Source organism: Saimiri boliviensis, chromosome 10 (genome assembly GCF_048565385.1).
Source record: "Saimiri boliviensis isolate mSaiBol1 chromosome 10, mSaiBol1.pri, whole genome shotgun sequence".
NCBI lineage: Eukaryota > Metazoa > Chordata > Mammalia > Primates > Cebidae > Saimiri > Saimiri boliviensis.
In genome coordinates this window covers 26,334,818-26,351,245 of record NC_133458.1, presented here as the reverse complement: position 1 = coordinate 26,351,245, position 16,428 = coordinate 26,334,818, and the positions used below count along the sequence as shown (strand labels likewise).

The window sequence follows — 16,428 nt, the reverse complement described above, 5'->3', positions numbered from 1 at the left end:
CTCTATAAAAATGCTATATTGAAATAATAATGGAGATGGCCCAAGTGGTGGACTAGATTTGATAAGCAGGCTGCTCATAACTGCTCCCCACTGGAGCACAACAGTGATGAAGTATGAAGAATACAAACCTGGCTAGACCAGACCCAAACTTCGATTTTGTGCTGTTCTGAGTGTCATTTTCCTCAAATGGTCAAAGCTTCAAAAGGCACTTAGAATGTGTTTTTACTTACATGACTGAGAACAAGACATGTCCCTTCATGGAAGCATTTTTGGGGATGTCCAGGGCCCAGACTGTGAAACAGAACCAGCCATAAAGTAACTGAACAACTCCCTTCGTACCACACACCCTGCAGTTCTCCAAATGCATCATCTGCTCTCATTTGTCCATGTTTTTGCCTGCGCGGTTCCCTGGAACACCCAAATTCTCTTCTTCCTGCTGGCGTGCTTAGCTCTGGGAGGACCTTCTACAGGAGCCCTTCCTCACCCACTCACACAGAGACAGAGCCCGAAACCACACTTGTGTGTAGTTCAAATGCCACACCTACCACAGTGAACTACAATAGTTTTCTCTTCTGGTGTTCCCATTGGACTGTGAGTGTCTTGAAGCCTGTGACTTTAATTCTGGGTTCCTGCGTTGTTTTATTTTTTTGCATGCCACCACACCCAGCTAATTTTAAAAAATATTTATAGAGATGGGGTCTCCCTGTGTTGCCCAGGCTGGTCTTTAACTCTCGGGCTTAAGTGATCTACCCACCTCAGCCTTCCAAAATGCAGAGATTACAAGTGTGAGCCACCACACTCGGCCCTTACTCCTATTTCTAGCCTGTACATCTAGAATAGTGCCTGTACATTTTGAGCACATAATCGTATTGATTGAATAGTTGCATGAAGGCTGGAGAGTGTGGATGAATGAATGAATACATAAAAAGATCAGAAAAATGTTACCCCCCAAATTGAAGCTCATAAAAGAAAGACTGTCAATGACTTTACATATATGCAGAATTTGTGCATATAATGGTTCTTTCCACATCCACTTGAGACAAGATTATTGCAGCGTAACGCATATCTATCCAGTGGCTTGTGCACAAGATTCTGAAACCATGCTGACGAACATCAGAGTTGGGTAGCAGGAATTGATTGGTTTAATCCTGGATTTGTGAGAAAGATGTGATCTGTGGAACACATGAACTTTTTTTTTTGAGATGGAATCTTGGTCTGTTGCCCAGGCTGGTGTTCAGTGGCACGATCTCAGCTCATTGCAAACTCCGCCTCCTGGATTCACACAATTCTCCTGCCTCAGCCTCCCAAGTAGCTGGAATTACAGGCACCCGCCTCCATGTCCGGCTAATTTTTTATTTTTAGTGGAGATGGGATTTCACCATGTTGGCCAGGCTGGTCTTGAACTCCTGACCTCAGGTGATCTGCCCACCTCAGCCTCCCAAAGTGCTGGGATTACAGGTGTGAGCCACTGTGCCTGGCTGGAACACATGAACATTTTGGTCCTTGTTATTTCTTTTAAGCAAAATATTTTTCCTTTTAAAATTGGAGAAATATATTTATTAAGGTACACCTTAATAAATATATTTATTTGAAGCATCATTTCATTAGTCACGGTTTTTTAATTTTTCATAAGAAACTTTAAACCAGCTGTAACACATCTGAAGTGGAAGTCACACTGAACCAGTCATTTCATTTCCAGGTGACTTGGTCTCTTTCTTGCAGAATTTGTAAAATGATAATAGCCCTTACTACTATTTACATTGTAAAAGTGTCGTTACTGTAAATTAGATAGTCTAAAATGGGTTATGATGTCTTCTTTGAAAGACAAGCATTACACACAAATGAGGTATTATTATTTAGTTTTGCCTTTTCAAGCTCGTTAAGTGAGAATTAGATGAAAACTCTGCTTTAAGCAATATTCAGTGGGTAAGTGACTATTGACTTGAGTGAAATGAAAAATAAAAACACTTCTCCAGCTGAAAACTCAGTTTGTGCAGCCTGGCCTGTTGTGCACAGGCAAAAATAGTGTGTGTGTAGGTGATATTTACCAGTGTTCTTTATCTCCTCTCTGTCCTGTAATCACAAACTGAAGACAGGTAAGCCTTTCGGTTCAGTCATTGTATGCGTTTTGGAAAACCTAAGGAATCTGGAATGATTACAACTTAGAAATAATGTTTCCACGAATCAAGTCATGCAGCTAGCTTTCTTACTGGGTTAGGGCTCAAATTAACTGTACCAGGCCTTCACTTCCACTCCTGCTTCTTAGGATGGGGGTCCTGTTCCTGCAATATTTCAGGTTAGTTTCCACTAAGGCTTGTGTGCACCTCATTAGCACCCCTGACCAGGCCCAGGGCTTTCCTATCTTGGAATACAGGGAGAGGATGGCAGGAGAAGGGGTGGTGTGGAAATAAGATCTGGGGAATTGTGAATATCAGAAACTTCATGTGAAGGCCTGAGAATGGAAACAGTACCCTGGAAGAATTTAGGGTGAGAGAGAGCTGCTGGTGATGGACCCATCTACAGAGCATCAATGTTTGTGGCCTCTGTGTGGTCTGATGTGGCATTAATCACGTTGGGGTCACCACCTGAGACATTGATTGCTATCTGCAGGGGTCTGTCCTGCAAACCCTGACTCCGCGACAGATGAATAAATACATTCGAATACACAGAGTACAGTGAACGAGTGGGCTAGGGAGGTTGTCAGCCGCTCTCAGAGGGCAATTGCAGCTACCTGACCCCTTACTAGCTGTTCTTTTATTCAGTATAGATTTAATGACAGAGGTTCTAAGTCAACACACTTGTGCATCATTAACATCGTTAAAAGAGTGATTTTATGTCATACCTAGTAATCCCAGCACTTTGGGAGGCCGAGGCGGGTGGATCACAAGATCAACAGATCAAGACCATCCTGGTCAACATGGTGAAACCCCGTCTCTACTAAAAATACGAAAATTAGCTGAGCATGGTTGTGCACACCTGTAGTCCCAGCTGCTCAGGAGGCTGAGGCAGGAGAATCACTTGAACCCGGGAGGCAGAGGTTGCAGTGAGCTGAGATCACACCATTTGACTCCAGCTTGGGCAACAAGATCAAAAACTCCATCTCAAAAGTAAAAAGTGTGGTTTTATGAATGATGAAAGGTTTTGGTTCTGGGGGCCCAGAACAAACACCATTAACAGGTAATCCCCCTTCCACTTCCCTCTGAGAGGACCATTGGGGCACAGAGTTTACATAAGGAAACAAGTAGAGTAGAGATCAAGGGATGTGGGGTCAACAGACTTAACTGGGGAAGCTTCTATTATTCCTAATCTTCACCCTATGACCTAATGCTCTAAGGTAAGAACTGGCTGCCTTCAGCCTGTTCCATTATCACAAGTTTATAAAAACCTTTGGCCTTCCAAAAGGTTTGAAACGATAATCTTATAACTGTCCTTCAATATTTTGCCAGCTATGCTGAGTGAATCTCAACAGTCTGATAACCTCTAACCCATTTCTGGTCCCTGCTCCTGGACTCCCCCGTCCCTCCCCTCTCATCCAAAACCCTTCTGATAGTCCATCCATTAGGCCTTAACTCACCTTCGCTTCCTAGGGGCGACCTTCAGCTTCGCGAGCAGTTATGGTCATCTGCTCTCCACCTGACCCATTTATTTTGGCTTCTGGATTTTGCTCCTAGAGAGGCCCCCTGCTTGGATAGCTGCCTGGCCAGCTGCAGAGCCAGCTGTTTATTCCAGACTTCAAGGTGACTACACTCCTCTCTTCTGGTCCCAATACGTGGGCCATGACAAGAGGTGAGAGATAGTGACAGTGTGACAATTGGGTCAGAACAGATTCGTCCCTTTGTAGGTCGTGTCGTTGGTGGACTGCTGAGTTCGGGTGCACATTCGTGCCTCGCAGTGGGCCATGGGCCGGGAGGTCTGTGTGGACCTCAGAGGCCTAGGGACAGGGGCAGGGCAGAAGAAAGGTTAGGAGGAAAACACAAGAGGCTGATCTGCTTTGCTCTGCAGTTTCGACCAAGACCACAACTGGTTTTTGGGGTACTGCTCAACACACAGGCCATGTACTCCCAGAGTGCTGGCATGAGGTCAGCTGAGCTGACGCATAGGTGGTGAGGAACCTAGAGATCCTCTGAGGTGAGTCTAGTGGCAGACCACTTTCCTAACCCTTGGAAAGAACATTTAGGGATTATGTCTTTACCCTCCCCATCCCCCTTTTTTGAGACAGAGTCTCGCCCTGTCACCAGGCTGGAGTGCAGTGGCGTGATCTCGGCTCGCTGCAACCTCTGCCTCCCAAGTTCAAGTAATTCTCTTGCCTTAGCCTCCCAAGTAGCTGGGATTACAGGCACGCACCACCACACCAGCTATTTTTTTTGTATTTTTAGTAGAGACGGGGTTTCACCATGTTGGCCAGGATGGTCTCGATCTCTTAACCTCGTGATTTTCCTGCCTCGGCCTCTGAAAGTGCTGAGATTACAGGCGTGAGCCACTATGCCCAGCCACGTCTTCCACTTTTAAGGCCAACTTTTTGAAACAGATGTCTGCGTCCATGGGTTCCATTTACTCCTCAACTCACTGTGACCTGCACGGACCCTATTCCCTGCCAAACCAGTCAAGTATCTCCATGGTACTCGCCTGTGGGTGCTTCTTAGTCTTTTTCTTGCTTGATCTCTTGATAGCATTTGCCTCTGTGGATCACAGCCTATTTCTTGAAATAGGCTTTTCCCTTGTTCTCTGGATACCTCACCATTCTTCTTCCCAACCTATCTGGCTACACCTTCTCACTCCTTTTTTTCAGGTGTCCTTTCTCTGCTCATCTCTTATAGCTTGGATATTTGTGTCCTCCAAAACTTATGTTGAAATTTCATCCCCAGCATGGGAGGTGGGTCCTGGTGGGAGGTGTTTGGATCATGGGGGTGGATCCCTCATGAATGGCTTGGTGCCTTTCTTGCTGTAATGAGTATTAGTTCACATGAACACTGATGTTTAAAAGAGCAGCACTTCCTCTTTTCACTCTCGCTCTCTCTCTCTCTCTCTGGCCATGTGACATGCCTGGTCCTTTCAGCTTCTACCATGAGCAGAAGCTTCCTGAGACCTCGCCAGAAGCAGATGTGAGTGTCGTGTTTCTTGTACAGCCTGCAGAACTGTAAGCCAAATAAACCCCTTTTCTTTAGAAATTACTCAGTCAGGCATTCCTTTTAAGCAACACAAAGTGAACTAACATACCATCCTTTATTTAAGCTTTGGTGTTATTCTGGCTTCTCTCTTTCTCTATGCTCCGACACACTCTCCCAGGGCATCTCATTCATCTCTGTGAAGTCTCTTGTTGTCTGTCGTGTACGGATGACTCCTAAATGTGTGTCCGCAGATTTCTAGATCAAACTGCTTGCTGTTGCTCTGAATGTTCCCCAGTCATCACAAAACAAACACATCCAAGGCTGAACTCAGCACCTTCTCCCCCAAATCTCAATTTCGAATTCACATTTTTGCTGTCTTACTGAATGATATCACTATCTACCCAGTTGTCCACATCAAGAAACTGATCTCCACTCTGGATTTTCTTCAAAACTCCAACATGTAATCTGTCACGACTTTCAGTAGTTTCTACCTCCTCGAGAGTGTGACTTGTATATTTCTCCATAATTTACTGCTGCTTACCTTTCCAGCCTCATCTCCAACCACTTTGGCTAAGACCCTAGAAACGACTTTGAGTACTCAGATACTCAGCATGTGTAACCATGCATTGTTCTTTCCAAAGTGTGTGTATGTTGTACCCTCCCCCTGAAAAAGACTTCCCCGCCTCTTTATTTGATTAACTCCTCCATACCTTGTAAGTCTCTGTGTACAAGCTACTAACTTCCAATTTTCTCTAAATCTGGGTTAGGTGACCTCCCTAGGGCTCTCTGTACTTATGTCTTCATAACACACTTCTTTATCACAGCTGACTTTCCTGTGTCTACTGTGGCCACATCTCCTGTAGGGTCCCTGTAGGTGCTTACCAGGACCTTATTTTTTCTGTTCACCTTTGTATTCTTAACACCAACAAAGTATTGGATACAAAAACAGATTCTCAAGGAATGAATGAATATGAATGTCAAAAGTGTCACTGTGAAAATATAAAATAAATTTCTGGCTGTATGTGGTGCCTCACAACTGTAATCCTACCACTTTGGGAGGCTGAGGCAGCAGGGTTGCTGCAGCTCAGGAGTTTGAGACCAGCCTGGGCAACATGGTAAGACTCTCTATACAAAAACAAACAAGCAAAAAAGGCAGGGTGCGATGACTCAAGCCTATAATCCCAGCATTTTGGGAGGCTGAGGTGGGCAGATCACCTGAGATCAGGAGTTTGAGACCAGCCTGGTCAAAATGGCTAAACTAAAAATATGAAAAAAATTAGCTGGATGTGGTGGTGTGCTCCTGTAATCCCAGCTACACAAGAGGCTGAGGCAGGAGTATTGCTTGATCCTGGGAGGCGGAGGTTGCAGTGAACCAAGATCATGCCACTGCATTCCAGCCTAGGTAACAGAGTGAGACTCTGTCTCAAAAAAAAAAAAATTAAAATAATAATGATAATAATAAATTAGCCAGGTGAGGTGATGTGCACCTATAGTACCAACTAATCAGGAGGCCAAGATGGGAGGATCGTTTGAGCCCAGGAGGTTGAGGCTGCAGTGAGCAAAACTGCACTCCAGCCTAGGCAACAGAGTGAGACCCTGTCTCAAAATAATAATAATAACAAATAAAATTTCCAATCAGAGAAAGCAATTAGTATTTTACTTAACAAAGATTGGTCCAGTCGTTCAAACATTAAAGGGATTTATTGAAAGATTGAAAGATTTAAAATATTGCTGGGCATGGTGGTACACACCTGTAGTCCTCACTACTTGGGAAGCTGAAGCAGGAGGATTGCTTGAGCCTGGGAGACTGAGGCCAGCCTGGGCAACATAGTGAGACCCCATCTTTTAAAAAAAAAAAAGATTAAAAAAAATTAGAACTTATCAACATTAGAATTGCAAGCAGAGGGGCTGGGCACAGTGGCCCATGCCTGTAATCCCAGAACTTTGGGAGGTCAAGGTGGGTGGATCACTTGAGGTCAGGAGTTCAAGACCAGCCTGGCTAACATGGTGAAACCCCATCTCTACTGAGAAAAAAAATACAAAAAATGATCCACGCGTGGTGGTGCAGGCCTGTAATCCCAGCTACTCAGGAGGCTGAGGCACGAGAATCCATTGAATCTAGGAGGCAAAGGTTGCAGTGAGGCAAGATCACGCCACTGCACTCTAGCCTGGGCCACGGAGTGAGACTCCATCTCAAAATAAAGAAAAAAAAATTGTAAGCAGAGGGTAATTAATAGAGGCAGACTTCACATCTGTCCTGTGGGCTTCTTTTCCAGAGTTCCATATCCAGACTTTCAAACCATGTTCTGGGGTCATCCAAACATTCCATCCTCCTGACTCCATAAACAGCTGGATTCATAACCCGCTCCATACTTGAAAACGTGGGGATTGGAATTCGGTAAGTGTTGACGTTTTAGTTTTTTCTCTCTTTAGTTGTCAACAATGTTGTGTACCAGTAGAGTAATGCTTTTTCAATTCTCTCTGGAGTCTTTATCAGAAGATGTGACTGGACTCCTGACTAGTTGTTTTCACAATCTTTGAATATGCTACGTGTACAAAGAAATGTTGTGAAGTCTTCTGAAGAGTTCCATCCTTTTACATTTTCTCATCTGTTTCATAAGTATTTAAATTCTTCAGCCGGGCCGGTGGCTCATACCTGTAATCCCAGCTCTTTGGAAGGCTGAGGCAGGTGAATCATGAGGTCAGCAGTTTGAGACCAGCCTGGCCAACAAGGTGAAATCCTGTCTCTATTAAAAATACAAAAAAGAAGCTGGGTTTGTGGCGGGCACCTGCAATCCAAGCTACTCGGGAGGCTGAGGCAGGAAAATCGCTTGAACCCAGGAGGCGGAGGTTGCAGTGAGCCGAGATCACGCCACTGCACTCCAGCCCAGGCGACGGTGTAAGACTTCATCTCAAAAAAAAAAAAAAAAAAAAAAAATTCTTCATCATTGTTCTATTGATTTTTTTCTAAAGTGACTTCGCATAGAGAAAAGTGAATTTTCAGCTGGGCACAGTAACTCATGACTGTAATCCCAGTGTTTACAGGTAGTATGTGCCTGTAGTCCCAGCTTCTTGGGAGGCTAAGGCAGGAGGATCACTTGAGCTCAGGAGTTTGAGGCTGCAGTGAGCCATGATCACAACACTGCACTCTAGTAGAGGCAACAGAGCAAGACTTTATCTCAAAAAAATAAAAAAGAAAAAGAAAAGTGGATTTCGAGAATCAGAAAGGCTTGCTGTGAATAATGCAAGACATGAGTAGTTCAACCATACTCTAAAAACAACTGCTTTAGCCATACAGCCTATCAACAACCCCACTCCATCCCCACTGTCAAATTTTTCTAGCCTCATAACTGCTTTTGTTTTCCAAAACACTTAATTGTTTATTGTCTATCCCCCCTTCTAGAATGTAAGCATCATGAGGGCAGGCAATTATTTTGTTCAGCTCTAGATGCTCAGCACTTGGAGTCGTAGCTCAGTAAATATTTTTTGTTTGAATGAATGATGTCTTTTGCAAGTTTTTCTTTTTAATTGTTATACTTTTTAAAATAGAGATGAAGTTTTGCTACATTACCCAGGCTGGTCTTGAACTCCTGGCCTCAAGCAATCTTCCTTCCTCAGCCTCCCAAAGTGCTGGGGTTACAAGCATGAGCCACCACACCTGGCCCTTGTTTTCTTTTTTTCTTTAAAGAGGCTGATGCACATTTGGGTCTCTAGGGATCTAATGAAAGTCTGGTTTTTCCCTGAACACTTTTATCGATGACTAAGACAATAACATTGGTGGCATGCTGAACAAATTTACAGATAATACACACTAAAGAGAATAGCAAATAAGTTGGAGGATACAATCGGATTCTCTCCCCGCCCCCGATCCTGACAAATGTAATAATGAATCATATCTAACAATACAGCATTTAATGGATACCAATATAAAGTACTCAAAGATCCTCAAATTGCATTGTAAAAGTACTGAGTGGGGGCGAGATGATGTATTGAGCTACACATGGCAGAAAGATTTACAGTCTCCTGTTGATTGTAAGAAGGTGATGAGTCAACACAGTGGGATGTAGCTTTTAAAAAATATCAATCTTTTGTTGTACTAATAGAAATGCGGTGCTCAAGAGGGTAACTAGTTCTCTAGTACTCACTGGTGATCAGACCACATTTGTTCTGTTTTATAAATTCTGGGCTTCAGACATTCAGAGACATTGATAAACAAAGGATTATATGAGAAAAGTAAAAAGTATAATAAGAAATCTGGTGCACAGAGTTATTCTGAAAAAAGATCCAAGGTTGTATGTAGGTGCGTAAGGGAGATGGTGATAACTAGCATATGTAGCTACCTTTCAAAGTTTGTGGGGCTAGCCAGCAGAGGAGAGATCTGATTGCTTCTGGGTTATCCCAAATGGCAGTAAGTATATTTCAACCTATTAACATCGGTCAACTGTTAGATTTGCCTAGCAGTCAAATGGACAGCCACTGGAGGTAGTACATTCCCTGACCCTGGTGCCTGGAAGCGGGGCAGTTATGCCTTATTCACTGGGTGCACTTGTGATAAGAAGTTCAAACCCTGGAGTGAGGATGTGAGGAGAATAGATTGTTTATAATAGCAAAACACAGTGACTGCTTACTGTTTGGCAAGCACCATAGTAAGTGATTAATGTGGTTGTCATTTCTACTACATCCCACTAGCTCATTTTACAGATGAGCAAAGTGAGGCTTAGTGGGATTGAGCAGTTTGCTCAAGGCCTTACACCCTGGCACAAAACAGATCTAGGATTTGAACCCAGGCAGTCAGATCCCAAACCTTAATTATTATTCTGTAAGTTCCCTAAGTGGTGCGTGGTGGTGTGTGCCTGTAGTCCCAGCTACTGGGGAGGCTGAGGCAGGAGAATCACTAGAACTCAGGAGTTCAAGACTGCAGTGGGCTATGATCATGCCACTGCACTCCAGCTTGGGCATCAGAGCAAGACCCTGTCTCTAAAATAAGTAAATAAAAATAAAGGTAAAGTATAAGGACTTTTACTTCAAAAAAAGCCATTCTTTCCCACTGTGAGATTCTATCACTCTAATGAAATAATTAAACAGAGGAGTATATTATCTCAAAGAGTGGATGATTCTATAGTACATAGGTTCCCCTTATATCTGATATGCAGGAACTGTTATTAGTCTGGCCATTTACCACTTGGGTATACCATACGGAGCCCAGCATAGGACCTGGCACACAGAAGGTGCTCACTAATTATTTGTTAAGTGAAAAGAATGAACAAATGTAACAAATACAACATTGGCAGCATCTGAAATGACAGAATCTCAATATATTGTGCCTGAAGAAAAGCACATTTCTGGGTGGTCTACCTAGGACCCTTGGCAAAAGTGATAATCGATCATTCCCGGCAAAGGCCATGAGAATTCCTGTGCAATTGTTTCAGTGATATTCATTTAAACAAATATTTATTGAGCACTGGTCCCGTGCCAGGTATGTCCAATGTGTTAAGGATGCAGAGGTGAATTGGAGGATGTTCTATCAGTAGGGGAGAAGAACAGGTGAGCAAATCCTTACAATACCTTGTGACAAGTGCTATAGCAGGTGCGTGTATTTTTTTTTAAGTATTATGGAAGCAAAGAGCAGAAAGGAACAAATTCTACTTGGTTGAAGGAGTCGTCTGATACTTGATTATGTTTTATTTATTTATTTACTGATTATTATTATTACTTTGAGACAGGGTCGATCTCTGTTGCCCAGGCTGGAATGCAGTGGCATGATCTCAGCAACCTCCGCCTCCCAGGTTCGAGTGATTCTCCTGCCTCAGCCTCCCAAGTAGCTGGGATTACTGGCACCTGCCGCCACACCCCACTAATTTTTTTGTATTTTTAGTAGAGACAGGGTTTCACCATGTCAGGCTGGTCTCGAACTCCTGACCTCAGGTGATCCACCTGCCTTGACCCCCCGAAGTGCTGGGATTACAGGCGCGAGCCATCACCCCCAGCCACTGATTATGGTTTAAAGATAGCTTCATAAATATGTTACTTGAGTTTATTCAATCTTCATAAAGATCATGTGAGATCATGACTTGTACAGAAGATGAGATAGAGTCTTACAGAGCTTAAGTGAGATCCCCAAGGTCATAGAGCTAGTAATAATAATTGCCCACATTGATTGAGTGCTTAGAATATCTGCGACTCTGCTCTAAACCATTTTTAAGACATTTAATCCTCACAGAAACTCTGTAAGGTAGTTATTGATATCATTGCCATTTTACAAACAAGAAAACTGAGGCACAAGATTTAAGAAACTTGCCTAAACAGGAGAATCGCTTGAACCCGAGAGGCAGAGGTTGCCGTGAGCCAAGATCGCCCCACTGCACTGCAGCCTGGGTGACAGAGCAAGACTCCATCTCTGAAAGAAACTTGCCTACAGTCACATAGCTAGAAAGTGGAAAACCAGGATTTGCACCTACACGGTCTGAGTTTAGCAGGCAGACATTGATCCACTGCACTAAATTGCCTCGTCTAGTCCCCTAAAGAGCTGGAACTCACATACTTGGACCCTGATTCCAAGTTCAGTTCTCTTTCAAGTGACCTTGCTCAATAGCAGATACTGCATCCAAATGAGAAGAAATGGTCACATGGATACAAGGAGGCTGTGTGGTTCTTGCATCCACGGTATGGTGGTATCATGGTATGGTGGCAAGGCAGTGGTGAAGTCTGAAATGCACATGAACTTAACCATTGACAAGCATTATGGTACAAGCTTTAAATTTGCTGTTTTAGGTATTCAGGGTGTTTTCAGGGCAGTCAGAATTTTTCTTTTGTTTTTGAGACAGAGTCTCGCTCTGTTGCTCAGGCTAGAGTGCAGTGGCATGATCATGGCTCACTGTAACCTGGAACTCTTGGGCTCAAGTGATTCTCCCACTTCAGCTTCTCAAAGAGCTGGGATTACAGGGATGAACCACCACACCTGCAGAATTTGGCCTGCTCTCCAGGTCGGCATCCTGGGCTGTATGGACTGTGACTTGTTAGTCATAGGAACTAGCCACCAACACTTACTGCAGCCTTTTGGCTGGTTTAAAGTTTTCTAAACGGAAGAAGACAAGGCATAAAACATTAAGAATGAAATGCGTTAAATTCAATACCTGTATATTAGCAAGAGTGAAATGCAGAAATGGAAAAATAAAACACGTAATTGTTTAAATTGTCCAGCTTTCTCTCCATAATAAAAATTGTATTGAAAAACAGTTCGGGACGGGACATGGTGACTCATGCCTGTACTCCCAATACTTTGGGAGGCCAAGGTGGGAGGATCACTTGAGTCCATGAGTTTGAGAGCAGCTTGGGCAACATAGCGAGACCCTGTCTCTAAAAAAATTTTAAATTAGCCAGGTATGATAGTGCACAGCTATAATCCCAGCTACTTGGGAGGCTGAAGTGGGAGAATCACTTGAGCCCAGGAGGTCAAGGCTGCAGGGAGCCATGATTGCACCACTACATTCCGGCTTGGGTGACAGAGTGAGACCCAGTCTCAAAATAATAATAATAATAATAATAATAATAATAATAGTTAAATCTAATATTACTGTGCCTTAAAAATTAAGTTGGTCTGGCTCTGCGGCAAATCTAAATGAAAAAGAATTGTTTTTTAAAATGAATGAAGGACATTCCTTCTTCTTTAATATTACTACTTATGTTAATGTGGACATGACCTATTTGATCAAAGATATTGTGTCTTTAAAACAGCCATCTCTCAGGATTTTTGGAGATTTGGTCATTTTAAAATCAGCTGCAGGCTTGGATTTCTGTGGCAGGCGGTGGGGCAGAAAATGTCAATGCTCTTTGGTGTTCTTCAATGCAGGTGGGGTTTTGGCATTGCTTGGTTTTCAGTGTTTTGTGTTGTCATTTATAGAGATTTAGTAGATTGCACTCTTTATCTTGGCCTTTGTGTTTGTGGATTTCTATTTTCTTGGCTTCAGTTCCTTGGAAACATTTGTTTTGATGGTGGCAGGAGAGTTGGTTTAGTCATGTTTTATTTTTGTTGTTCCTATTTATTTCTAATATTCTTTAGCTCAAGTCCACTTACAAAGTGTCATGTAACCCGTCTTTATGCCTCCACAAATGAAATGTTCCCAGTAGCAACTCTAGTGTAACCTTATAGGAATAGTTAATTTGATGCCCAGTTGATGCCCATTGAGATGGTTCTGTAGTATTAGAACAAGGGTATGTCTTAGAAATTATGTTTGAAATTTATAATTGGATTTAGCATTTAGCATGTGAAATTTCAAGTGTCTTAGATCAACAAGCAGCCATATTCGTATAAACATATTTTCCTTTTCATCGCTGAGTCAAGAGAAGTTGGAAAATTCTTTTCTCACATATTCCATTCTTCAACTAAACCTGAAGGTAAATTACTTTTAAAAACCGCATTCCAAACAAACAGTTTTTCGTAAAGCTATGAGAACATGAATAGAGTGGGCCCCACTGGCATTTGGGATGTGTATGTAATTAGAACTCTCAGTTTTTCAAACATGTAATTTACTACAGTTGAGGTTTTTAATTCTTAACTTGGAGTCTACTGGGATGAAACAAGTGACCCTTGTTGGAAATATGTCAAGAATCAACTTTCTCAGGTTGACCTTTAGTTTGCTGGTCATCAAATTAAAACACTGTATCTTCCCAGGCTTAAAGATGTCGGAACCTTCCTAAGTTTGTTAAAAGATCAAGGCAGAAGGCTGTGCTGCTGTGAAAAACAGACCTTCCCTCTCCCTTCTCCTTTTAGTTGGTTTCTGCATGAGAGAATCTGCTCCACCTCGGCTGGCCCCATCTTTGCCCCAAGAGTTGCCTTGTATACCTCTCGTACATCCTTTAGGGTGTGGGGGAGGTGGAATACCCTGTTTTTGCAACCAGATAGATGGCTGTCATCCTTTGAACTGATGTGGCATCCTTTCGAGTACAAGGCTCAGTACTAGGCCCCAAGGATTACTGTAGATGCTCTCAATCACTATTGTTCATAACCTAAAAGTAGCAACAACATTTGGAATAACTCAACGACTGTGTGACATCGAGCAAGCAACTTAAGCTCTCTCTAAAATAAGGATCTCATGCCTGGGCAACATGGCAAAACATACAAAATTACAAAAAAATACACAAATTAGCTAGGTGTGGTGGTAGGCACCTGTAGTCCCAGCTACTCAGAGGCTGAAGTGGAAGGATCACTTGAGCCCAGGAGGTCGAGACTGTAGTGAGTTATGATGGCACCACTACATTCCAACCTGGGTGACAGATGAAGACCCTGTCTCAAAACAAACAGACAAACAAACAAAAAATAGCTATTTCACAAAGTCATTGTACTAAATACTTGGGATTATATATGGGAATACTTAGCAAAAATCTTAGAACATAGTTGCAAGCGTAGATTGAATTTATGTGAAGTATATAATAATCCACGGAAACGCAAATGGACAGATGGACCCAAATCAAAATTGTCTGCCTCTAGCCATTTGTTAAATCAAAGTTTCACTTTCAAATTTAGCTAAATCTACCTATGATTTTGCTTTAAAGTCCACATTCAGAACAAAAAAAGTACTTCCATGATAATCTGTTCAGACAGATTTCATAACAGGAGCTGAAAAGGGTTTATTTAGGAGAAAATGATATGTGAACCAGTAGAAGAAGGAAGATTAGGTAGATAAAATGTCTATTTCAAAATAAATGAAGAAGGGACAATTATCTGATAGTAGAACATTCAGATGGTGATATAATTATAAAATAGACTTGTTTTTGTAAGTTGGGGATTTAAAAAATGTTTATTGACCTTAAAGGAATAACCTTTTTATAACTGAATGAGAAACCATGCAGTACCTTGCATTAACTAGTAATACACTAAAAATATCCGCTAACTATCCTTCTATTTAATTGCGTCTGCTGTCATGGCCTTACATTTATTTCAGTGATACAAAAAGAGTGATTTGATTTGGTAACTGCCTGTCCTCTGTGCATATCAGAAAATGCGAAGGAGAAGCCTTGCCTCTGACTCACTTAGCTGTGAAAACAAGACTCTGCCAAGCTGTTGGAAACAAACACTGTAGTAAAACTATAAGAAAATTCTGCTAAGAAACCTTTTCTCATCTGCAAATTACTTGACTGAAACCTGAGGTGCTGGATTTCAGCACAAAGTGACTTTGGAGGAGAAAGTTTGTGCCAAACTTAGATCTGTTGTTTTTGTGTTATGTAAGAAGGAGAAAAAAATTAACTGTTTACTCCTAAGCTATAAATTTAAGATTATCTATTACACCAAATAACAGAATTTCCAAATCTCTGTAGCTTTACTTTAGAGCTATATTTTCATAAACTATGATCTGTATCCAATCAAAACTAAATGTAATTGAATATTAAATAATTAGCCTTGCCCAATTATATTTAAATAATACTGGACAAAGTTATTTTATTCACTGTGTCAGAAGTGAATTATAATTGAATTGCAAAAACGGCATTGTTAAACAATGAAAATATTTGTCTTTTTAAATAACTTTTCCCTAATTATAAAAAATACACGTGTAGTATAAAAAAAATAGAATACAGAGTAAAAAGAAGAAAGTAAAAATCGCCAAGTCACCCATAATCTGTCACCCAAAGAGATCATCATTAAAATTTTGTTTTTAATTTATACATGCATGCAAACACACACATGCACACAGATACACATACCAGAATATTCATTATATATTAATGCATATTAATGGTTTATTATAGAAAAATTAAACATAAGGAAAAATAGGCAGAAGCATAAAGGATCCCATCTACCTGTCAACCCATGTCTAACCCATCAATATTCCCTTCCTCTCCCCATCGTACTTTATTTTGAAGCAAATTCCAGATATTATATTATTTCATCCATAAATTTTTTTTCTTTTTTTGAGACAGAGTCTCACTCTGTCACCCAGGCTGGAATGCAGTGGCACGATCTCAGCTCACTGCAACCTCTGCCTCTCCAGTCCAAGCGATTCTCCTGCCTCAGCTTCCTGAGTAGCTGGGACTACAGGTGCGCACCACCATGCCCAGATAATTTTTGTATTTTTAGTAAAGATGGGGTTTCACCACATTAGCCAGGATGATCTCTATCTCTTGACTTTATGATCTGCCCGCCACCATACCTGGCCCCATAAATTTTGACATGGCTGGGTGTGGTGACTCATTCCTGTAATCCCAACGCTTTGAGAGGCCCGGGCAGAAGAATCACTTGAGGCCATTAGTTTGAGCCCAGTCTGGCCTACATAGCAAGGCTTTGACTCTACAAAAAATTTAAAAATTAGCTGTGTGTGTGGTGAGT

At 41.9% G+C, this 16,428-nt stretch overlaps 1 protein-coding gene across 1 annotated transcript in view; it reads left to right on the top strand.

Annotated features, from left to right (window-relative positions):
* The first annotated feature begins 7,417 nt into the window (after positions 1 to 7,417).
* The window catches only part of MKLN1 (muskelin 1), a 380,873-nt gene continuing 371,862 nt past the window's right edge, over positions 7,418 to 16,428 (top strand). Inside the window, exon 1 of the mRNA XM_074379052.1 lies at positions 7,418 to 7,506. The gene's annotated coding sequence lies outside the window, so the exon portion shown is untranslated. The remainder of the gene's footprint in view (positions 7,507 to 16,428) is intronic.